Genomic DNA, 26,490 nt, shown 5'->3' with positions numbered 1-26,490 from the left:
TTTATCAATATCTAACTTGTGTAATTTTCAACATGCAGCAATACCCTACCGACATGCACTACAACATTGAAACCTGCAATCCTCCTGACTAGTTGTTCTAGAATAATAACATCAGTTTTATAAGTCTTTTGGTATGTAATCAATGTTTGGAGGATGTTTGCATTTCTTGTGAAACTTAATGTAGTGTCTTATATTGTTCTGTTTCATGACAGGCTCAGTTCAATTCGAAAGTGAGCTATGGAACACAAAAATCACGTGCAAATTCTTTTTAATAATATATCATTCACATGTATAAATCATTGTAATATGTATCTTTCATATGTATAAATCGTTGTCTTATCTAGCTTACAGAACTACAATTTTGATATCGTAGGTAAATCACCGTTGTTCAGTGATTATACCATTAGTAAAAATCATTGTCTCATCTAGCCTTCATATATACAAATCGTTATACATATACTGTAGTTGAATCGTTGCGCAAAAAGTAATTCTATTAACAAACTGTCTTAAAAGTAAAAGGTTATTACATTTACTACCTGTGCATGATCATTGTTAAATCGATGTAGCTTAATTTTTATACCATTAGTAAATCGTCTGTATGATGATTTATTTGGTATATAAATCGTTATACCATGTAGTGTCCTATTACGATCTACACAATGACGTCTATGTCGGCCACAACTGGATGAAAATAGCACTATGCATGAGTATAAATCACGATAAAAGTTTAAATACAAATCATTGTCTTATCTAGCCTTCACATATACACATTGTTGTACATATAGTGTAGTTGAATCATTGTGCAAAAAGTTATTGTGTAAATAAACACTATTAAAGTACCAAATAAATTTAATTAAATTATATATATGTAAATATGTATCTCTATATATATAATAATGTAGACTGAGTTTGGATTTGATGATAGCTAAATGGGTCTCACAACCAAACACAATCCAATCACTCCCCTACCTAAACCCATAAATACAAATCGACGTGAAATTCAATGATAAAAATTAAGGTAAATTCAACGATACATATCTATTTACAGCATGATACTGATTTACATTTTATACAGAAGCAATATTTTAGTAACAATTGCAAATCGATATGATTAAATACGATATTACATATCAATATCGTTCACAAAGACAAACAAAGATATATCGTTGTCGCGGTAGCTTATTAAATATAAATTGTCGTGATTTACAACCATATTTATTTACCAAAAATATGAGTATCTAGTTACAATACATCATGACCAATGATTTGGCCATGAAACGATTTACACAATGACTAATGCATAAGCGACATAAAAGAAAAATAATAAACAAATCGACACGATGTTTAGACCAAATACTCGTGCGAGCTTCATCTTCTCCATGTGTTGGTATCCCATACAATCTTTAGCTTTGAAGCTTTCTGCACTAGCAAGTTGTATTTCATGCGCACCTCGATTGCATTTGAAATACATCATTATTTGGACATGGGTTTCATACTGGTGATGATATCTGTTTTCTTTGATGATGATGGTCATGTATTGTATCTAAGCTAAACCATTTGTCATGGTGTATTGTAACTAAATACTCATATTTTTTGTAAATGAATGTGATTGTAAATCATGTGGATTTGTAGTTAAGAAGTTACCATGACAACGATACGTTTTTGTTTGTCTTTGTGAACGAAATCGATTTGTATTTAAGAAGTTAACTTGATTTGTATCATTGAAGTTACCTCAATTTATACTTTACTAATTCTAAATGGAACGTCGATTTGTACCGTTGAAGCAATCATTTTGTAAATCGTGATAGGAAATATCGTTGACATAGACATAACCCGTAAAAGCAAATCGCGATAGCACGTAGCCTTCATACGTATAAATCATTTCAACATTTTATCAATTATTGTGTAAATCGCGATAGGAAGACCGTAAAAGCAAATCATAATTTCCACTATACACAACGCTAATCACTTTTACCATTTTTATTTACGAAGGCCGAACATTACAACAATTTGTTCAGTGGAATTAGTGTTTTACACTTATTAAAAAAAAATTATACATTTATAGAATTTCATGAAATATTGTGAACGAAATATAGAATATCAACTGTTACTTAAATCAATTTGTACTTTACTAATTATAGAATGTCCTATCACGATTTAAAACCACAAATGGGGTAATTGTCATGTGACAACAATTTTCGTTTGCTACAAATAACAGTTTAACCTATTGACGTGTTTGGTCGAATCAGAGTAATTATTGAATTTTTATTTCAACCCAGAGAGATTTACATAATTTGAATACACAGTCTTACAAAATTTGTATACATAGCCTACAAAATCTGTTACAAATCTCTGTACATCATATTACTCCTGGGGGTCGTATCGTTCGTTGCCTTCTAGATATTCTTTTTGTTTGAGATTTTTTCTCTTCTGCAATTAGAAACTCCATCATTTTTTTGCATAGTTTTGTGCAAAATCCTGGTATATCATCCTGCAACAAAAAGGTTGAGTCCTTAATAATATAGGATAATAAAACATGTTTAAGTGTAGAGCATATAGTGTCGAAATCAGGTTCTCGTTCATTGTATATTATTTTAATATACTTCATTACAAATACGTTACAATCGACATCATTATTTTGTAAAGGAGCATCGCTTGCGCAGTGAAACCTCCACTCGCCAATGTCGACACCCAAGACTTCTTTGACGAATCCTTCCTGTGGTTAATGCAGAAGCAAGTAAATTTTGGGCCACCATACAAGATACGATACACTTATAGATAGAAACTTACCAAATGAATAATGTCACATTGTATACCAATGCGAAAGTCCAATGAGTTGTAGCACCATATTTGTTTTTTTTTTTTTGTAAATCCATCACATATAAGACCCAATGCTCACAAGATTGCTACAATACATGAATCAATATCTACAAATCGATAATAAAATATCTTACAAATAGATATAAAAATTCATATTGATAGCTTAGAATCAGCATATAAATCGATATTAAGAATCAAAACAATGTCTTAAATCGATATAATATCTTGAACAACAGGTTTCTTCACTTACCTTTTCACTTGAACAAAAGTCTCTGCAGTGATCATCGTTACCCCAACATTGTAGTCCATCTTGAAATCCAATGGTGTATGGCAGTCGGCGGACAAAATCTGTTGAATGAAACAATGATAATAGTATGGTTAAAACACAAAGCAATAAGAGTAAATAAAAAAAAATAAACATATAAGAGAACCGATATATCATGAAATAAGGGGTGATGATGCGCCTAGTATTGGTTGTTGCGTTGCTTTGAATATACATGACAAAATTGTATATAGTCAGTTTGCAATAAATATGCATGTGTTAACATACATACTCATGGCATAAGTAAATATGTAACTGATAGTGGTTTCATACGTACAAAATTACTGATAGTGTTTCCTTCTGCAAACTCATCTTGCAGCCTGTTGATGTTATCTTGGAGCCCTTTGCTGAGTTTTCGGGCACCTTTTTTTGTGGATGTTCCACTGACATTAGCAGAATATTCAATAAATGATATTGCAATTCCTTTCTATAGTACACAACATAAATCAAATATACGCCATAAAAGAGATAAATTTTAAAGGAAATCATCACGAGGTTTAGAAAATATATGCTTGATTCGCCATTGCTGGCCATGTAGCTGTCATCATCTCCTTCCTCGCCATCGCTGGCCGTGTAGCTGTTGCCGTCTCCTTCCTCGCCATCGCTTGCCCTCTTTGCGACGAAGTAGGTTATATGTTCGACCCACGGACACATTATTTATAAAGGAAATGTCGATTCGTATGTTCCTTACTCACGAAGCAAAGCAAAGCGACACCCTCCTGAACTTGTGCGACATGCCATTCATTTATAAAGGAAACATCATTTCACATACCGCCTGTTTTAAAAAACTGTGCGCAAATAAATTGCATTGCGCATTAATTAAATTAAAAAATGTCGTTTCATCTGCATTTTACAAAACTTGTCAACGTGATAGGATATATCGTTCACATAGACAAAGCTCATCAACACAAATTGCGATAGGACAATCGGTATCAAGCAAATCGTGATAGCACGTATCGTTATAGTGAAATTGATTTGCAACTAAGTCTCAATTTGTAGTTTATTAAGTCTAAACATCATGTCGATTTCTTTATTGTTTTTCTTTTTCACATTTTATGAATCAATCATTGTATAAATCGCGATAGAACATATCGTTCACATAGACAAAGCTCGTAAAAGCAAATCGTGATAGCACAAATCTTTTTCGCTTTATGTCTGTGGCTATAAAAATTGTTACAGTGAAATCGATTTGAAACTGTTACTTAAATCGGTATCAAGTTGTACATCAATTTGTATTTATGAAGTTACCTCAATTTTTACTTTATCTAGTCTAAACATCGTCTCAATTTGTTTATTATTTTTCTTTTCTGCCTTTTATAAATTAGTCATTGTGTAAATCACGATAGGACGTATCGTTCACTTAGACAAAGCTCGTAAAGGCAAATCACAATAGGATATTCAAACATATTTTGTGGGATAGGATGTATTCGATTGTTGGATGGGTTTAGGTGGGGGAGTGATTGAATTGGGTTGGTTGTGAGACCCATTTAGCTCTCATCAAATCCAAACCCAATCTAAACTATTATATATAGAGATACATATTTATATATATATATATATATTTTAATTAATTTTATTTGGTTATCAAATGAACCCAAAATCTATTTATTTAAGAGAATCCATTTGGAATTTATATAGATCCAAAACTTAAACCCTAAATTCTAAAACCCTAAACCCTTAAAACCCCAAACCCTAAACCCTTAAAACCCCAAAACCTAAACCCTAAACCCTAAACCCTAAACCCTAAACCCTAAACCCTAAACCCTTAAAACCCAAAAACCTAAACCCTAAATTCTAAAACCCTAAACCCTTAAAACCCAAAAACCTAAAACCTAAACCCTAAACCCTAAACCCTAAACTCTAAACCCTAAACCCTTAAAACCCAAAACCCTAAACCCTAAACCCTAAACCCTAAACCTTAGACACTAAACCCTAAACCCTAAATTCTAAAACCCTAAACCCTTAAAACCTAAAAACCTAAAAACCTAAAATACTTCTATAAATCGCGATAGGAAATATCGTTGACATAAACATAGCCCATAAAAGCAAATCGCAATAGCACATAGCCTTCATACGTATAAATTGTTTCAACCTTTTATCAATCATTGTGTAAATCGCGATAGGAAGACCGTAAAAGCAAATCATAATTTCCACTGTACACAATGCTAATCACTTTTATAATTTTTATTTACGAAGGCCAAACATTACAATGAGATAAATTTTGAAAAAACTCATCACAAGGTTTAGAAAATATGTGCTTCGATTTGTGTACATGTGCATAAAACCCTAGTATATGTAAAACCCTAATATAGATCTATATAAAACCCTATTCTATGTAAAACCCTACCCAACCCATGGTTCATGTCTAAAACCCTAATCTATTTAACAACTCTTTCTCTTTTCTGCGGCAACGTAACTTCTTCTTCTTCTTTTTTCTTCTCCGCCTTCATCTTTCTTCTTTTTTTGTCTTGTATACCAGAGCAATCACAAATATTATACATGATAGACAGAGAGTGATGTTGATGACCATCTATTTTATCTATTCCTACTGTCGTACCCTCCATCATTCGTAAACAATCCTTTGCAGTTGAAAAAATATCTGCCTAATCTTCGATATACTTCATGACAAATATGCTAGTCGTGTCGGTTGCATCTTCTCCGCCTATTGAGATCCATACCTTGTGCAGCTTGTTCAGTTCTGCCTCGAAGCTTTCTGCACTAGCAAGCTGGATTTCATGCACACCTGAATTGCACTCGAAGCACATCACTATATGGACGTGGGGGTGATGTTGATGATGATGTCTGTTTTCTTTGATGATGATGGTCATGTATTGTATCTAAGCCAAACCATTGGTCATGATTTATTGTAACTAAATACTCATATTTTTTTTAAATGAATGTGGTTATAAATCATATCAATTTGTAGTTATGAAGTTACCACGACAATGATATGTCTTTGTTTATCTTTGTGAATGATGTTGATTTGTATTTATAAATTTATGTCGATTTGTATTTATGAAGTTACCTCAATTTATAGTTTACTAAGTCTAAACATCGTATCGATTTGTTTATTGTTTTTCTTTTCTGCCTTTTATGAATCAGTCATTGTGTAAATCATGATAAGACATATCGTTCATATAAACAACGCTCGTAAAAGCAAATCGGGACAGAACAACAAAGGATTTATACTGTAAAATTCGTGAAATTTATGAAATTCTAAATGAATAAAAGGGAGTAGTTATGTGAAATAGTAAGATTTTAAGTTAGGCAGTACAATTTTTTATGACTTGTGGTGTCTAGAATGAAACCGATAACAAACTCTCACAAGTGGTTTTGGATCCGGATCTTGGCAAGATCCGATGATCCGACCCGACTTACGGGGCCCAATGGGAAACCTGATGGTTTCAGAATGATAGCGTGAGATTCGAAACACAATTAGAGTAAGCGAGTGCAAGTTTAGAACAAACGGGTGAAAAATCTATGTGAAAACGAAAGAAATCCATCAACAAGGAAAAATGTCCCATTGTGACATAAAGAAATATTTCTGCAAAAGTAAACACCAAGTGATGGTGTGGTGTTGTGGTAGGACACACGGTGTGTGATACTAAAACCCAAGTTCAAAGCCCCATGTGCACAAAATTTTCTTTTTACACACACAATAAACGTGTGGGAGTTGGAATTTTTACTTTAAAATATATATATATATATATAAAGGAAAATCGTGGGGGGGGGGGGAGTTAAAACCCTACTCTCTAGACCCTCTCCCACAATAAACGTGTGGGAGTTGGCCTTTGTGTTTCCCCTTTTTCCAAGAAATATGGGAAATCCCCTCAAATGTGGTGGGGGTACCCATAAAGCAACCTTGGAAAAACACTTTGCTAATAGGGAAAAGGGGGGCAATCTAGGAAGTTTCTAAACAAACCACACAAAACGTGGGGCAGGAGGTTAGATCTTTTTGGAAATAAAAAATTTCCCTAAATAGGGAAGAAAATTAAATTGGATGAAAAGGAGGAGACGACTACTCTCTCTCTCTCTCTCTCGGTGGTGGTCGACCTCCATTGTTGGACTGTGTGGACCTCCCTTGCTGAACGCGTGAACATCCATTATCGACGTGGGGTGCCTCTCTAACGAAGAGAAGGGGTTGCAGCCTTGCTGTCGTGAGACTCCAAAGAGGTATGGAGCATTGCTATTTGTATGTAAGTGGTTGATGCCTTGTTGCACATCTATGTTGCAATGTCATGGAGTTTACGCGACAAGCACCACCTATATGTAGGTGCGTTTAGGGCCTCGAGACTGAGGTGGCATGAGCTGAAACACCTACTCGCCAATAGGTCAATATGTAGTGGTTCAGCTAATGGTTCTCACCCTTGGCCAATGTTGGGGCACTGTGGTGTTCTTTGTAAGGGCATTATGTTCCTATGCCTAGGAATAGGTAGTGCGCATATCAAAACCTAGAGTTCGAATCTATGTAGGAAAATGCATATATTTTTGGTGTGAGCGTTAGCCATGACGTATTCAAGATCGAAACAATCTTAAGTAGGTGAATGGCGTGGAACCTTAAGTATCTCGGATTATTATTCATGAAATTATTGTTTGGTTGTATTTTCTTGTTCAATACACTTTTCATACTTTGTAGATTGAATGATTTTAATCAAGTCTGAAGTTATGTATACGTGATGGCTATTTCACATCATGGTAAAATAAAAATATATCATTCCTATTGGGTAATTCAATTGGATTTGATGTTTTTGAGTGTGGAATGCACTCTTATTTATAGTTGAAAGATTCCATACATTGAGGATGAAAGGGCGGCAAAACAGTCCATTTAGAATGATCAAAATGTTTGAAAAATAAAAAGACACATTTTTTTTAAAAGTTACATAAAATGACAAAATTAGTCGACTGGAACAATAGTTAGTCGACTGATAATATGATCAGTCGACTGATAAAACCTTCAGTCGACTGTTGCTAAATTTTCCAGAAAACTGATATTCTGTTCAGTCGACTGATAAAACCTTCAGTCGACTGCTGCTAAATTTTTCAGAAAACTGATATTTTGTTCAGTCGACTGATAAAACCTTCAGTGGACTGTTGCTAAATTTTTCCAGAAACTGATATTATCTTCAATCGACTGATAAAACCTTCAGTCGACTGCTGCTATGTTTTCCAGAAAATAGACATTCTGTCCGGTCGACTGATAAAACTTTCGGTCGACTAATTTTATAAAAAAAAATAACGTTTTGCTTAAAAGATTTGAAGCAAAAAGGTTGGTCGACCGGTGAGTCTATTGGTCGACTAATAAACCTGAAAAAAATTAAGTAAAGAGTTTTTTAAAATGATTTTCATGAAGGGTTCTTTTAGAAAAGTTCTCCTAAAGACTTTTTAGGTGAAATGCAATTGAAATATCTATGAAGGGAATAATTTTGATGGTAAACTAAATATGTGATTCACATGTGGACTTTAGGTTATGTCCAATACATAGAACACACATGGTACAAATACTTGCACAACGAAGATCATTTCTTGTTCAGAACAATATAGGAGTTTAAAAATAAACATGTGGTTTTGCTAAATGTTGGGAGTGCCAAACAAGTACTTAAGAAATGATAAAGTTGGATAATGCCATGTTGCGGGAGAACCAATGGGGGTACGAAACATACACTCGAGCTCATAAACAAAACTTAAAATGCCGTATGTATAAGTACTGGACACAAAGTTGAACCAGAATTTTGAGAAATTTTGGTGGCCGCCTATTGGGCTTCTAGTGGGTAATGAGCATACACTAAGATCACCCCGAATGTGGGTTGGGAATTTGGAAAACCCTATGGTGCATTGACTCGCACTAAGAATTTAACAAAATGCAAAATATGCATTATATAACTTAAATGTGGGATACTGGGTATACCTGAAAGACGGTATATGTTACTAGTTTTCCTGGGTTCTGGGTACACTTAAAAGATTGTGTATGTTACTAGACCCAAACAAACAAGAATGAAAATTTATACACATATAAATTAAATATATTGGATTCTGGGTATACCTGAAAATGATATATGTTACTGGTTTCTCAGGGCTCTGGGTACACCTGAAAGATGGCGTATGTTACTGGACCCATGGTCTACCTTTGAGAGGGTAGGTGGTATAAGCTTCGTGGACATTCTTGTTTTTTTTGTGAGAGCTAGGCGTCTCACCCGGTCCCCAGTCCACGAAGTTAGGGGATCAAGACTACCAGTATGTCCTAGGTGGTAGATCCAAGTCTTCTGTAGAAGTGTCAAGGGTGCATCCTAATTCTTGTTCCAGCCACTGGGGAGTTCTCTCTGGGTCATGGACCATCCCCTTTGGATATCCGTATGGCTAGTCATACGGGTTATTAATTAATAGACTCCCGTATGGTCTCGGTCCGCTACGAGGTCTATGCCTGTGCGTACCCACAGGGTAAGGGTAAGAGTAAGAGTAAGATAAACATTAAATAATTTAAGTTAAATGAAATACTCATTCTTAAAGAATCGTGAACTGTCGTTATGACTTTCGCAAAACTTGTAGAATCTACAACTTATGCTAATGTGAATAAATGTATCTTTAGTTCAGTTATCTGTTGCACCGTATCATGAATTAGAAAGCACAATCATTTTCTTAGAATGATTTAAATTTCCATGCTAGTTATATCTACAGTTGTTGCACATATTTGTACACATGACACTAAGCACCACATATAAATATAATGCTTCTTACACAGACAGGGGAGTCTGACCCTTATGCTTTAAATATTTTTCAGAAAGCAACTAAATCGGAGCATCGGGGGGTCGTTATGGAAATAGCTAAGAGATCTCATTTATTCAGTATTTTATGTTTGAACTCTGGTTAATAGATTTACATTTCTGTTTTGAGATGTAATTAATGACTTTAATGCTTTAATTAATGAATTCTATGCTTTTAGTACTTCTCTGTTTAACCCTGTAATGCACCCGACTTGTGTTTTTTGCACTTTCGCTATTAAAAAAAAAAATTTTTACTCCAAATTTTTTACTATAAAAAGTTGGGGTGTTACAGCTTTGGTATCAGAGCAGGATTGAATAATTTGAGATCTTGGCTCTTTCAGCAACCGCGATGACTCTGTAAATATGTAGAAATGTTATTTTTATAATATAGAAACAAAAAACCATATGAGTATGTATGAGTATTTCACAAAATTATGGCTAAAGTTATATTGAATTTTAAATTGCTCAAATAGATGGCTTGGGCAAACCGCTACAACGATATTATGGAAACGCTATATAACCTGGCCGAAGTAGTAGGCCAGCAAGCTACGACAATGCAGCAGATGGGCGACAATCTACAACATGTGGCCCATGAGAAGAGTACAAATGGTGGGACTATGTCCTACAAGAAATTCATGGACATGGATCCTCCTACTTTCTCCGAAAAGACGGATCCAGAAGCTGTTGAGAGTTGGATCCGAGAGATTGAACGTATCTTCCGTGTACTGGAGGTGCCCGAGTAGCGTCGGGTGGACTTTGGGACTTATCGTCTCAAGGATCATGCTGAAAAGTGGTGGGAAACCACCAGGGCAGTCAAGTTCCAGGATGGTTCTGTATCTTGGACGGAGTTCGTAGAGGTTTTTAACGCTGCCTACTTTCCAAAGCACGAGAGGGTGAAGAAGATGCAGAAGTTCTTGGACCTACAGCAGGGTGAGATGTCCCTCACCAAGTACATTACTAAGTTCCACAGTTTGGAACGCTATTGCCCAAATGTGTATACATTGGATGAAGATCGAGCAATGAAGTTTGCTCGAGGCTTAAAGACGGGCTTGAAAAACCGTCTGTATACTCGAGGGCCAAAGAGCCTTGACAAAGTCATTCAGGTAAAATCACTATATTCATTGTGATACAAGTCGTATTTTAAGTTATCAAAATTAACACTTAGACTAGCAAGAAACGTTGACTAGTTATCAACTATCATTGTTATTCAGGTTGCAACTCTCCTTGATGATGACTGGAAGGAGGGGCAAAAGTCGCAAAAGAACAGAACGGGGGTTCAGAAACCCGAGTTCAAGAAGAGGTTTGGTGGAAAATGTTTCAACCATCAAACCAAGAAACCAAGGCATGACGGAGGTACCCGACACATGCTAGGACAAAATCAAAGGTGTTAGAAGTGCAATCGCTTTCACCCCGGACAACAATATCCCCGTGAGACAGGAGGATGTCTCTACTGTGGAAAGATGGGACACTACATTAAGGAGTGTCGGAAGAAGTAGGTCGATGATGCACGGCGCGACACTGGAGGACAACAGCCTCAACAACATCGTGTACCACCACAACCGCAGGCGGCTCCACAACGCGTAGCAGAACGCGTGTATGCTACCACAGCTGACCAACTGGAGAAGGGGGACCTTGTGCAAGGTACCGTGCTTGTTTTGGGCCAAGCTGCCCTTGTCTTATTTGACTGTGGAGCTTCTCATTCCTTCATTTCTTTATATTTTGCAAAACAACTTATAATCCCCACAGAATCACTGAATCAAGAACTAGTAGTATATAACCCTATAGGATTCAATGAAATTTGTGTGAACTATATGCCAGAAGTAGAAGTTATTTTAGGAGAACATAACTTATCTGCCAACCTAATCATACTTGATATGACTGAATACAATGTCATACTAGGTATGGATTGACTCTTTGAACACTATGCTAGAGTCCTCTGTAGAGAAGGAAAAGTAATTCTGTCTCGACCAGATATGCCGAAAGTTGAATTTTGATTAGCAAGGCCTGGAATCAAGAAAAGGGTTATTTTGACCCTTAAGGCCCAAAAGTATCTCCGTCGGGGAGATATGGAGTTCCTAGTCAATATGATTGGAGGTGAAACAAAACTAACACCGCTTGAGGATTTGGAAATTGTCCACGATTTTGCTGATGTATTTCCAGAGGAACTTTCAAGACTTTCTCCTCAGCGGGAAGTCGAGTTCGGGATAGAACTGATACCAGGTACGAAGCCAATATCAAGAGCACCTTACCGGATGACACCAGCGGAGTTGGAAGAACTGAAGAAGCAGTTGCAGGAGTTGATGGAGTGTGGTTTTGTACAACCGAGCACGTCTCCATGGGGAGCACCGGTACTGTTCGTGAAAAAGAAAGACGGGTCTATGAGATTATGCATAGACTATAGAATGCTGAACCAAGCAACTGTGAAGAACAAATATCCTCTACCCCGTATTGAGGATCTATTTGATCAATTGAAAAGAGCAAAAGTCTTTTCTAAAATTGATTTGAGGTCAGGTTATCACCAGTTGAGAATAAAAGATGAAGATATCCCAAAGTCAGCATTTCGAACTAGATATGGACATTTTGAGTTTGTGGTGATGCCATTTGGACTCACGAATGCTCCAACGACATTCATGGACCTGATGAATCGGGTATTCAGGCCATACTTAGACTCTTTTGTCATCATCTTCATCGATGACATACTGATATATTCAGAAAATGCGGAGGAACACAAAGGACATTTGAAAATCGTCTTAGAAACCCTCCAGACACATCAGTTATATGCCAAGTTCTCGAAATGCGAATTCTGGCTTGAAGAAGTCATGTTTCTTGGACATGTGATCTCGAAAGATGGAGTTTCAGTAGATCCTGCCAAAGTTGAAGCTGTGATGAATTGGTCACAACCAAAGAATGTCAGCGAAATCCGAAGCTTCTTAGGATTAGCTGGTTACTATAGGTGATTCATCCAAGACTTCTCCCGAATCGCTATGCCAATGACCAAGCTTCTACGAAAAGGGGTAAAGTTTGAATGGAATGAGAAAAGTGAAGAAAGCTTTCAAACTCTTAAAGCTAAAATTACCACAACTCCAGTGTTAGCCTTACCATCTGGAAGCGGAGGATTCATGGTGTACACAGACACTTCTGGTACTGGACTGGGGTGTGTACTGATGCAGCATGGCAAGGTCATTGCCTATGCATCACGACAACTGAAGATTCATAAGAGGAACTACCCCACTCACGACCTGAAGTTGGTGGCCGTGGTCTTTGCTTTAAAGGTTTGGAGACATTATCTATATGGAGAGCAGTTCGAAGTCTTCACTGATCACAAGAGCTTGAAGTATCTGTTTTCTCAGAAGGAACTTAATATGCGACAAAGAAGGTGGCTCGAGTTCATCAAGGACTACGAATTTATAATCTCATACCATCCAGGGAAAGCAAATGTTGTTGCTGATGCCCTTAGTCGTAAGGCTGGGGGAAATCTTTCTAACTTGGTAAATCTTGGATGGAAGATGATTTCTGAGTTCACAGAATGAAGACCTTTCTCCGATGATCAAGGCATACTTAGGCTGCCTAGATTGACAGTACGATCAGAACTACGAGAGCGGATCATGATTAAGCAAAAAAAAGACTCGCAGTACGGAAAGATGGAGGCATTGATGTTGCAAGAAGACACTGCTTTCCAGCGCAAGGAGGATGGGAGTATATGGTTTAAGGATCGACTATGGGTACCGAGTGATCCAGAGACCAGAGAAGAGTTATTGGCAGAGGCACATAAGAGCAAGTATACCATTCACCCGGGCAGTACCAAGATGTTCAAAGATCTTCAATACAGGTACTGGTGGAAGGGTATGAAGCACGATGTTGCAAGATACGTCGCAAAGTGCTTGACATGTCAACAAATCAAAATCGAGCATCAAAGGCCAGGAGGAATGATGCAGCTGATGGAAATTCCTCAATGGAAATGGGAACATATCACGATGGATTTTGTGATGGGGTTACCGCGAACCCGAAAGAACCATGACTCTATTTGGGTAGTGGTTGACCGACTCACTAAGTCAGCACATTTCCTACCGATGAGGAAGAATCAGTCACTTGAGAGCTTGACCGACCTGTATATCCAGGAAATAGTACGACTACATGGGGTGCCTGTCTCGATCATATCCGATAGAGACCCTCGGTTTACCTCACGACTGTGGGGGCAGTTACAAAAGGCATTAGGAACCAAGTTGAAATTCAGTACTGCCTTTCATCCACAAACCGATGGACAATCAGAAAGGACCATACAGACACTGGAGGACATGCTATGTGCCTGTATGTTGGATTGGAAAGGCGAATGAGATGCTCACGTAGTACTAGCAGAGTTCGCCTACAATAATAGCTACCATGCGAGTATTGGCATGGCACCCTTCAAAGCACTGTATGGGCGGCCTTGTAGGTCACCAGTATATTGGGATGAAGTGGGCGAAAGAACAGTTGAGTCGCCAATGATACTTCAGCATTACACAGAGCAAATACAGAAGATACAAGATTGACTTAGAGCAGCACAGAGTCGACAGAAAAGTTATGCGGATCAGAGACGCAAAGAGCTTAGTTTCGAAGTGGGAGATGCAATGTTGGTCAAGATATCGCCGACCAAGAGCGTTTTCAGATTCGGAAAGAAGGGAAAGTTGAGTCCTAGATATGTCGGACCTTTTCCGATATTGGAGCGGATCGGTGAAACGGCTTATCGAGTTGAGCTACCATCTCAACTTGCCAAGATTCATAATGTATTTCATGTATCAATGTTGAGAAAATACATTCAGGATCCGTCACACGTGATTCAGTTTGTGGACATCAGTGTGCAAGAAGATCTGACCGTAGAAGAGAGACGAATTGAAATCGTAGATCGCAGTGAGCGGGTGATACGAAACAAGATCATCTCATTAGTCAAAGTGAGATGGAGACATCATGGCTTAGAAGAATGCACATGGGAACCAAAAGCAGCAATGAAAGACAAATAGCCATAATTGTTTGATTGATATGTATTACAAATTTCGTGGATGAAATTTCTTTTAGAGGGGAAGGATGTAAAACCCGTGAAATTTATGAAATTCTAAATAAATAAAAGGGAGCAGTTATGTGAAATAGTAAGATTTTAAGTTAGGCAGTACAATTTTTTATGACTTGTGGTTTCTAGAATGAAACCGATAACAAACTCTCACAACTGGTTTTGGATCCAAATCTTGGCAAGATCCGATGATCTGACCCAACTTACGGGGCCCAATGGGAAACCTGATGGTTTCGGAATGATAGCGTGAGATCCAAAACACAATTAGAGTAAGCGAGTGCAAGTTTAGAACAAACAGGTGAAAAATCCATGTGAAAACGAAAGAAATCCATCAACAAGGAAAAATGTCCCATTATGACATAAAGAAAATTTTCTGCAAAAGTAAACACCAAGTGATGGTGTGATGTTGTGGTAGGACACACGGTGTGTGATACCACAACCCAAGTTCAAAGCCCCATGTGCATATATTTTTCTTTTTACACACACAAGTTAGAATTTTTACTTTAAAAAATATATATATATATAAAAAGGAAAATCGTGGGGGGGGGGGGGGGGAGTTAAAACCCTACTCTCTAGACCCTCTCCCACAATAAACGTGTGGGAGTTGGCCTTTGTGTTTCCCCTTTTTCCAAGAAATATGGGAAATCCCCTCAAATGTGGTGGGGGTACCCATAAAGAAACCTTGGAAAAACACTTTGCTAATAGGGAAAAGGGGGGCAATCTAGGAAGTTTCTAAACAAACCACACAAAACGTGGGGCTGGAGGTTAGATCTTTTTGGAAATAAAAAATTTCCCTAAATAGGGAAGAAAATTAAATTGGATGAAAAGGAGGAGACGACTACTCTCTCTCTCTCTTTCTCTCTCTCTCTCGGTGGTGGTCGACCTCCATTGTTGGACTGTGTGGACCTCCCTTGCTGAACGCGTGAACATCCATTATCGACGTGGGGTGTCGCTCTAACAAAGAGAAGGGGTTGCAGCCTTGCCGTTGTGAGACTCCAAAGAGGTATGGAGCATTGCTATTTGTATGTAAGTGGTTGATGCCTTGTTGCACATCTATGTTGCAATATCATGGAGTTTACGCGACAAGCACCACCTATATGTAGGTGCGTTTAGGGCCTCGAGACCGAGGTGGCACGAGCTGAAACACCTACTCGCCAATAGGTCAATATGTAGTGGTTCAGCTAATGGTTCTCACCCTTGGCCAATGTTGGGGCACTGTGGTGTTCTTTGTAAGGGCATTATGTTCCTATGCCTAGGAATAGGTAGTGCACATATCAAAACCTACAGTTCGAATCTATGTAGGAAAATGCATATATTTTTGGTGTGGGCATTAGCCATGACGTATTCAAGATCGAAACAATCTTAAGTAGGCGAATGACGTGGAACCTTAAGTATCTCGGATTATTATTCATGAAATTATTGTTTGGTTGTATTTTCTTGTTCAATACACTTTTCATACTTTGTTGATTGAATGGTTTTAATCAAGTCTGAAGTTATGTATACGTGATGGCTATTTCACATCATGGTAAAATAAAGATATATCATTCCTATTGGGTAATTCGATTGGATTTGATGTTTTTGAGTATGGAATGCACTCTTATTTATAGTTGAAAGATTTCATACATTGAGGATGAAAGGGCGGCAAAGCAGTCAATTTAGAATGATCAAAATGTTTGAAAAATAAAAAGACACTTTTTTTAAAAGTTACAGAAAATGACAAAATTAGTCGACTGGAACAATAGTTAGTCGACTGATAATATGATCAGTCGACTGATAAAACCTTCAGTCGACTGCTGCTAAATTTTCCAGAAAATTGATATTCTGTTCAGTCGACTGATAAAACCTTCAGTCGACTGCAGCTAAATTTTCCAAAAAAATGATATTCTATTCAGTCGACTGATAAAACCTTCAGTCGACTGCTGCTAAATTTTACAGAAAACTGATATTCTGTTCAGTCGACTGCTGCTAAATTTTCCAGAAAACTGATATTTTGTTCAGTCGACTGATAAAACCTTCAGTGGACTGTTGTTAAATTTTTTCCAGAAACTGATATTCTGTTCAGTCGACTGATAAAACCTTTAGTCGACTGCTGCTAAGTTTTTCAGAAAATAGACATTCTGTCCGGTCGACTGATAAAACTTTCGGTCGACTAATTTTATATATAAAAAAATAACATTTTGCTTAGAAGATTTGAAGCAAAAAGGTTGGTCGATCGGTGAGTCTATTGGTCGACTAATAAACCTGAAAAAAATTAAGTAAAGAGTTTTCTAAAATGATTTTCATGAAGGGTTCTTTTAGAAAAGTTCTCCTAAAGACTTTTTAGGTGAAATGCAATTGAAATATCTATGAAGGGAATAGTTTTGTTAGTAAACTAAATATGTGATTCACATATGGACTTTAGGATTATGTTCAATACATATAACACACATGGTACATATACTTGCACAACAAAGATCATTTCTTGTTCAGGACAATATAAGAGTTCAAAAATAAATATGTGGTTTCGCTAAATGTAGGGAGTGCCAAACAAGTATTTAAGAAATGATAAAGTTGGATAATGCCATGTTGCGGCAGAACCAGTGGGGGTATGAAATGTACACTCGAGCTCATAAACAAAACTTAAAATGCCGTATGTATAAGTACTGGACACAAAGTTGAACCAGAATTTTGAGAAATTTTGGTGGCCGCCTATTGGGCTTCTAGTGGGTAATGAGCATACACTAAGATCACTCCGAATGTGGGTTGGGAATTTGGAAAACCCTATGGTGCATTGACTCGCACTAAGAATTTAACAAAATACAAAATATGCATTATATAACTTAAATGTGGGATACTGGGTATACCTGAAAGACGGTATATGTTACTAGTTTCCCTGAGTTCTGGGTACACTTAAAAGATTGTGTATGTTACTAGACCCAAACAAACAAGAATGAAAATTTATACACATATAAATTAAATATATTGGATTCTGGGTATACCTGAAAATGATATATGTTACTGGTTTCTCAGGGCTCTGGGTACACCTGAAAGATGGCGTATGTTACTGGACCCATGGTCTACCTTTGAGAGGGTAGGTGGTATAAGCTTCGTGGACATTCTTGTTTTTTTTGTGAGAGCTAGGCGTCTCACCCGGTCCCCAGTCCACGAAGTTAGGGGATCAAGACTACCAGTATGTCCTAGGTGGTAGATCCAAGTCTTCTGCAGAAGTGTCAAGGGTGCATCCTAATTCTTGTTCCAGCCACTGGGGAGTTCTCTCTGGGTCATGGACCATCCCCTTTGGATATCCGTATGGCTAGTCATACGGGTTATTAATTAATAGACTCCCGTATGGTCTCGGTCCGCTACGAGGTCTATGCCTGTGCGTACCCACAGGGTAAGGGTAAGAGTAAGAGTAAGATAAACATTAAATAATTTAAGTTAAATGAAATACTCATTCTTAAAGAATCGTGAACTGTCGTTATGACTTTCGCAAAACTTGTAGAATCTACAACTTATGCTAATGTGAATAAATGTATCTTTAGTTCAGTTATCTGTTGCACCGTATCATGAATTAGAAAGCACAATCATTTTCTTAGAATGATTTAAATTTCCATGCTAGTTATATCTACAGTTGTTGCACATATTTGTACACAGAACACTGAGCACCACATATAAATATAATGTTTCTTACGCAGACAGGGGAGTCTGACCTTTCTGCTTTAAATATTTTTCAGGAAGCAACTAAATCGTAGCATCGGGGAGTCGTTATGAAAATATCCAAGAGATCTCATTTATTCAGTATTTTATGTTTGAACTCGGGTTAATAGATTTACATTTCTGTTATGAGATGTAATTAATGACTTTAATGCTTTAATTAATGAATGCTATGCTTTTAGTACTTCTCTGTTTTACCCTGTAATGCACCCGACTTGTGTTTTTCGCACTTCCGCTATTTCAAAAAAAAAAAAATTTTTTTACTCCAAAATTTTTACTATAAAAAGTTGGGGTGTTACATATACACTTATAGAATGTCACGTTATACAAAAGAATTATAGAATTACAACAAAAAATTGTAGAATTACAAAAAATATTTATTGGGACGTCGATTTGTATTTATGAAGTTACTGCGACAACGATATATCTTTGTTTGTATTTGTGAACGATATCGATACGTAATATCATGATTTGTTAAACCCTAAATTCTAAAACCCTAAACCCTAAACCCGTAAAACCCAAAAACCTAAAACTCGATTTGTATCATTAAAGTTAGCTCGATTTGTACTTTACTAAGTCCGTGACTATATAAATACCATGATAGGTCATACGGATTTACAACAAAGAATTATAATTGGTTGCAAGCTAATCGGTATCAAGCAAATCACGATAGCATGTAGCTTTATACGTACAAATCGTTTCAACCTTTTATCAATGTTTGTGTAAATCGTTTCAGCCTTTTATCCATCATTATATAAATCATGATAGGAAAACAACTCGTAAAAGCAAATCATAATTTTCACAGTACACAACGCTAAATGCTTGTTCAATTTTTATTTACGAAGGTCGATCATTACAATGATTTGTTTAGTGGCAATTGTGTGCTATAATTATTAAAATAGATTTATACACTTATAGAATGTCACGTTACATAAAAGAATTATAGAATTACAATAAATAATTATAGAATCCCAATAAATAATTATCAGGACGTCAATTTATATTTATGAAGTTACCGCGACAACGATATGACTTTGTTTGTCTTTGTGAATGATATCAATATGTTTGTAAAATCCTAATATAGATCTGTGTAAAACCCTATTCTATGTAAAACCCTACCCGACCCTTTGTCTATGTCTAAAACCCTAATCTATTTAACCTCTCTTCATCTTTTTTGCGGCAACGCAACTTCTTCTTCTTCTTCTTTTTTGTCCTCCGCCTTCATATTCTTCTTCTTCTTCTTCTTCCTTGTATTTTTCTTTCTTCTTTGTTCTTCTGTGTTCCTTCTACATGTGCTTGATAGATGGGGTTTGATGTTAAGAACGTAGTTGTTTCACGTCGTGAGGAAATATCTGTATAATCTTCGATGATGATTATGATGGTTATCTTTTGTGTATACATCGACATATTCATGACACATACGACTGTGGCGTATTTATCATGAAGTATATCGAAGCTTACGCAAAATATAACAATGACAAATATGCTACAGTCATGCGGTTTCATCTTCTCTGCCTATAAAAACATATCGATGATGATGGGATCCTATACATTCTGCAGCTTTGTCAGCTCTGCCTCGAAGCTTTCTACACTTCTCTCTAAAGTAGTGCACAACAGTGTTTGATTTACTCCATCGTTCGCAAACCATACTTCGTAGTTGAAAAAATATCTGCCTAATCTTTGATATACTTCATGACAAATATGCTAGTCGTGCGGGCTGCATTTTCTCTGCCTATTGAGATCCATACCTTGTGCAGCTTGTTCAGTTTTGCCTCGAAGCTTTCTGCACTAGCAAGCTAGATTTCATGTGCACCTAGATTGCACTTGAAGCACATCACTATTTGGACGTGGGGGTGATGCTGATGATGATGTCTATTTTCTTTGATGATGATGGTCATGTATTGTATCTAAGCCAAACCATTGGTCATGATGTATTGTAACTAAATACTAATATTTTTTGTAAATGAATGTGGTTGTAAACTACATCGATTTGTAGTTATGAAGTTACTGCGACAACAATATGTCTTTGTTTGTCTTTGTGAATGATGCCGATTTGTATTTATGAAGTTACGTTGATTTGTATTTAAGAAGTTACCTCAATTTATAGTTTACATGGTCTAAACATCGTGTCGATTTGTTTATTATTTTTCTTTTCTGCCTTTTATGAATCAGTCATTGTGTAAATCATGATAGGACATATCGTTCATATAGACAGAGTTCGTAAAAGCAAATTGTGATAGGACAAATACTGTTATTCTATGAAACTTAAAGAATTTTGATCGTAAGTCGATTTGTATTTATCAAGTTACCTAAATTTGTAGTTCACCAATAAATATCGTATCGATTTATTTTTTCTTTATCTTTTTCGTGATAAGACAAATCGTTGTACATGTACTGTATCTGAATTGTTAAACCAGATAGTGTTCTATAACGATTTACACAATGACGTATATGTCGGAGACAACGATTTGCCTTTCCTATAAATAACATTCCAACTTATTGACGTGTTTAGTAAAATTGAATTTTTATTTCAACCCAAAGAGATTTACATAATTTGCCTGTTATATGTTTGACCCACGAACACGTCGTTTATAACGCCTTCTATAAAAAATAAATCGCGATCTCTTATAGAATTGGTTGCAAGCCAATCGGTATCAAGCAAATCGCGATAGCATGTAGTCTTTATACGTACAAATCGTTTCAGCCTTTTATCAATTTTTGTGTAAATCGCGATAGGAAGACAAATCGTAAAGCAAATCATAATTTGTGCAATACACAACGCTAAATGCTTCTTCAATTTTTTTTATGAAGGCCGAACATTACAACGATTTGTTCAGTGGCACTTGTGTGTTACACTTATTAAAAAAGAATTATACATTTATACAATGTCACGTTATAAAAAAGAATTATAGAATTACAACAAAGAATTATAGAATTACAATAAATAATTATCGAGATAAAAAATTCACCTAATGTTTATTCAGTGGCACTTGACAACTGAGATGGACTATGACATATAAATCATCTCTTTCTTTTCCTCGGTGGCCTCTTGGTTCCCTCGATCTTATTAAAACCACTAGTAATCATCTTTACCAGTGTACCATATTGTGACCACATTTGTCTCTCCAAATTCCTCACCTACTTCTGTAACTCTTTATTCTCCCTCTCCAACATCTCTTACCTTGTGGCGGAGCCTACCTTCTTTTTTGTGAGCTGTGTTCACTCATCATCATGTACTACAACTGAGAGAATCGTTGTTGTAGCCAGAGGGACACGCTAGACATTTTTTCTATGCTGGGAGATAACATGATGGGGGATAGGAGAGACACATGGGTTCCCAACATTTCCACGCATGGGTTTCCAATATTTTTTGAAATAATTGGGGTCATATTGTCGTTCTTTATAATCATATGCTATGGCACGAACACCTCCTTTGTACCAGCTATCCAATTATTTCCTGAAGTGTTTATGCCAATTCACATTCCTGGCCCCACCACTATTCATCTTCATTCTCACTTTCACAGGCTGCTTTGGGGTAGATTGTCCCAAGCCAGCTTGTTGGAGAACTCGACTACCATGCTGCAACTTGGCTTCAGATTTACTAAACAGCCAAATATCGCAGCTAGACAGTCATGCAACCACAACAACCTCTTGGTCCTCGTCTTCCCCATCTCCATACAGACCACACAACCTGTACATTGGAGATTATGGTTTAGGTATAAATAAAATTATTCATGCTAATGAATGCTAAATATTAAAATGATTTGTAATGAGTGCTAAATATATTACAACGTTTTGTTATTAATGAGAGCTTTGTATTAAAATGATTTACACTAATGAATGCTATATATTACAATGATTTACAATAACGAAGGCTAAATGCTAAAACGATAACGCTTTGTACTAACAAAGACAAAATCTTGCAATGATCATTACTTAAGAATGCTAACGATTACCATGATTTATACTAATGAAAGTTAAATGCTAAGGCGATAATGATTTGTACTAAGGAATACAAAATCCTGAGATGATCATTACTTAAGAATGTTAAACATTAGAACAATTTGTACTAATGAAGACAAAATCCTGCAACGATGATTACTTAAGAATGCTAAATATTTCAACAATTTATACTAATGAATGATAAATGCTAAAACAATTATAAGCAATTTTAAGTCATTTATCTCATTTAATTGCAGACCATCTAAAATGAACTTAGCATTATCCTCTTTGACATTTATTCTAGCCCACCGATCGATCTTTGGAAAATCACAAATCGTAGGGCCACACTGAGGACGCAAGGCGACAACATGCTCCCACAACCAGGCCTACAAAATCAATATATTAGTAAGACTATAACCTTCAACGATCTAAGTCTGCAACTACCAAATATATAATAAACAATTACCTGAACAAATGGCCAAAACCCTGTGATGATTTTTGTACCCTTACTCGCACGATAAAGTTGATTGTACAAGTGTGCGAGCATAGCAACACCTCATGTATAGTTGTTGACTTCATTTAAGTCTTCCAAGAACTGCAACCACATGCAACTTAACATCGAACCAGACAAATCCGAAAATAAAGTCCAAAAAAATAAAAAAAAAAGTCGTGCAACTCTTGGTCAGCTCTTTCAGATGCACATGTAGCAGACCGACCTTTCCATTTATTACAGAAAGAAGAAACTTTCATCGATGTGGAATTATTTTCACCAGAAATACATTGACCCCAGTCCTCCATCGATATTCCTAGAAGGGTCATGCACTTGTCCCTTGCATTATAGTTTGAATCCCGTAATAGGACAACACTTTCATGGCACTTAAGAACTGTAATCCGCACCACATCTTCTAGGGTCATGGTGATCTCAAAAGAATCAAACTGGAATATGTTCGTCTTATGATTCCACTTATTTACCAGGTGGATCATGGTGTTCTAACACGTTTCAAAATAATGTTGGTCTAGAAGGTCGCCAAAGTGCATATTTCCTAATCAATCCTTCTGATATTCACTCAGCTGTCCATACCATGACATAACTACAGACCACTAACACCGCCCTCTGAGCTTTTCACCTGGTGCTCTAGTCCTCCTCTGAACTCCCTGTAACATAAAATAACATATTATTCATATCAAATTAAAATTACTCCTATTTATACTTCTACACGTCATTATACACAGTAATCGTTATATATAATAATCGTTGCATACTCGCAATCACAGTAACCAATATACATAATAATACCTATAACAATAAATCGTTCACAGTAATCGTTATCACAGTAATCGCTATACATAGTAATCACTATTATAATAATCGCTTTACATAATAATACCTATCATAGTAAATCATGCACAATATTCGCTATCACAGTAATCACTATACATAGTAATTGCTATTACAGTAATAGCTATATATAGTAATCACTATCACAGTAATCGCTATATATAATAATACCTATAACAGTAAATCATGACAAACAAGAGCGATTTACGTACCTTGATCACACTTTTCTCCTCTTCATCCCCTCCCTCCATCTTCTGCCTTTCTTGTTCCTCTATCATTCCTTCCTCCCTTGCCTTTCTTGTTCCCCATTCATTCTCTCCTCCTCCTCTGCGTTTCTTGTTGCTCCTTCGCTCAGCCGCCTCCCTCCTCTGCTTTTCTACTTCTTCCTTCCTTCGCCTCCCTTCTCTACTTTTCTACTTCTTTCTTTCTTTCCCTTTCCTTCTCTTCCTCCTGCTTTTTCCTTTTCCTTTCCTTCTCCTGCTTCTCCTTCCTTTGCCTTATCTTCTCTTCCTCATCCTCCTCCTTCCTTTGCCTTTCTTCTCTTTCTCATCCTCCTTCTCCTTCCTTTGCCTTTCCTTCTCTTCCTCATCCTGATGCTTCTTTCTTTGCCTTTTCTCTTCCATCTTTATCATTTGCCTTTTCTTCTCTTTCTCCTCCTTCTTCTTCTTCAATTGTCATTTCTTCTCTTCCTCCTTATTCTTTCTTTGCCTTTCCCTCTCCTCCTCCTCCTTCATTTGCCTTTTCTTCCTTTACTTTTCATTCTCTTCCTCCTTCTTCATTTGCCTTTTCTTCCTTTGCTTTTCATTCTCCTCCTCCTTCTTCCTTTGCTTTTCCTTCTCTTCGTCATCCTTCTTCTTCTTATCTTTAGTTCTTCCTCATCCTTCTTCTTTTGCTCTTCAGCCTCAATATTTGATGGATAATGCTCCGCATTATACAATTCCAATGCTTTGTCCCTGTCTTTATAATTCTCAATATTCATTATATTTTGGTACCTTTCATAACACTCATATATATGAGATTGACGAATAATTTCTCCAATAGTCATCACATCGAACGACGGGGGCTTTCTTGTCTTACGAGCTTTAGTCAATGCTAACCTGCACAATACATAAATTTTACAACATCATTATATGTTATAACTGCCTCCCTAAGTATATAATATTACAAATTATCTCATTCGTTAAACAATCACCAACATTACAAATCGTCACAATATTTGGCTTCATAAGTAAACATCGTTGTAAGATTTAGCAAACTTCAGTACAAATCAAGGTAACTTCATAAATACACATCGCTACTGCTTTAAATGTATGAATCGTTGTTGCTTCAAACTTACAAATCGTTGTAGAAATCACAACCTTCATAAGTACATATCGTTCTAACGTTTGGGCATCATAAGTAAACATTGTTGTACGATTTAGCAAACTTAAGTACAAATCGTGATAACTTTATAAATCATAATTACACATCGCTACTGCTTCAAACGTATAAATTGTTGCTGCATCGAACGTACAAATCACTACTGCATTAAATGTCTAAATCATTGTTGCATTTCAATGTACAAATTGTTGTAGAAATTTAGCTTTTATAAGTACATATCGTTGTAACGTTTGGCCTTCATAAGAATAAATCGTGTTAACTGTTTTTCCATGCCCAGAAGGTGGATAAGTACAAATCGATTTGTTTCAGTGTGAAAACATGTGTTATTTAGCATGAATAGTATAACCAGTTGTAAGATTTAGCATTCAGATTTATAAATCAATTTGTTTACGTAATGAAACCTTAAACGAAACTCACTAAAACACCATGAGTTTTGGTAATTCGACAATAAAGGAGAAACACCCAGAAGGTAGATGCAGCCGATGGTGATAACGATGCTCTCACTGCACAGACGATGACAAAGGATGCTCAAGCAGTAGCAGACGATGGCAAATGGTGCTCCGATGACAGCAAACGACAACAAAGGGTGCGTCGTCAGAGGGAGCTCCTGTTACAGTAGATGGTGCAAACATTTACTGCTTAGGGCGAAAACAGAATGTTTGGACTTTAAAGAGTTAACATTATTCTCCATTTTCTGCATAGAGAACATTTTTGTCTTTTTCTAGAATCGGCGTTTCACTTTTCTAAATGAAGGATCTTGAATCGTCATTTCACTTTTTTAGATAAACATTTTTGTTCTTTTCTCGAACCGTCGTTTCATGACGAAAAATGATACTTAAGTGATGCCGACACACACAAGGATATACGAGCCCCACGTGCTTATATACATGGCACTCATTCTAACCCCCCAAACACAGAAAGTTTGGTACAGTGCATCTTCGGGGTGGGGGTATATAACCTGCTTCGCTCGGTGGACGAGAGATATCGAGATTTTCCAGTTTGTTTGGCTTCCTTTCATGATGTTCCTCTCCAGCAGTCACAGGTTCACATCCGATCGACTGGCGGTGATGGAATAAAACCATCATCAGGAAAACAAAACAAATGAAAAGGTGAGGGATTTACTGCGCGTAACACAGTAAACCTCTCTCTCTCTCTCTCTCTCTCTCTCTCTCTCGCGCGCGCGCGCGCAAGA

This window comes from Nuphar pumila, chromosome 13, assembly GCF_984573655.1.
Source record: "Nuphar pumila chromosome 13, dmNupPumi1.hap1.1, whole genome shotgun sequence".
In the NCBI taxonomy this organism is placed as follows: domain Eukaryota; kingdom Viridiplantae; phylum Streptophyta; class Magnoliopsida; order Nymphaeales; family Nymphaeaceae; genus Nuphar; species Nuphar pumila.
The sequence above is the reverse complement of the archived record's forward strand: the minus strand, read 5'-3'. Positions refer to the sequence as shown.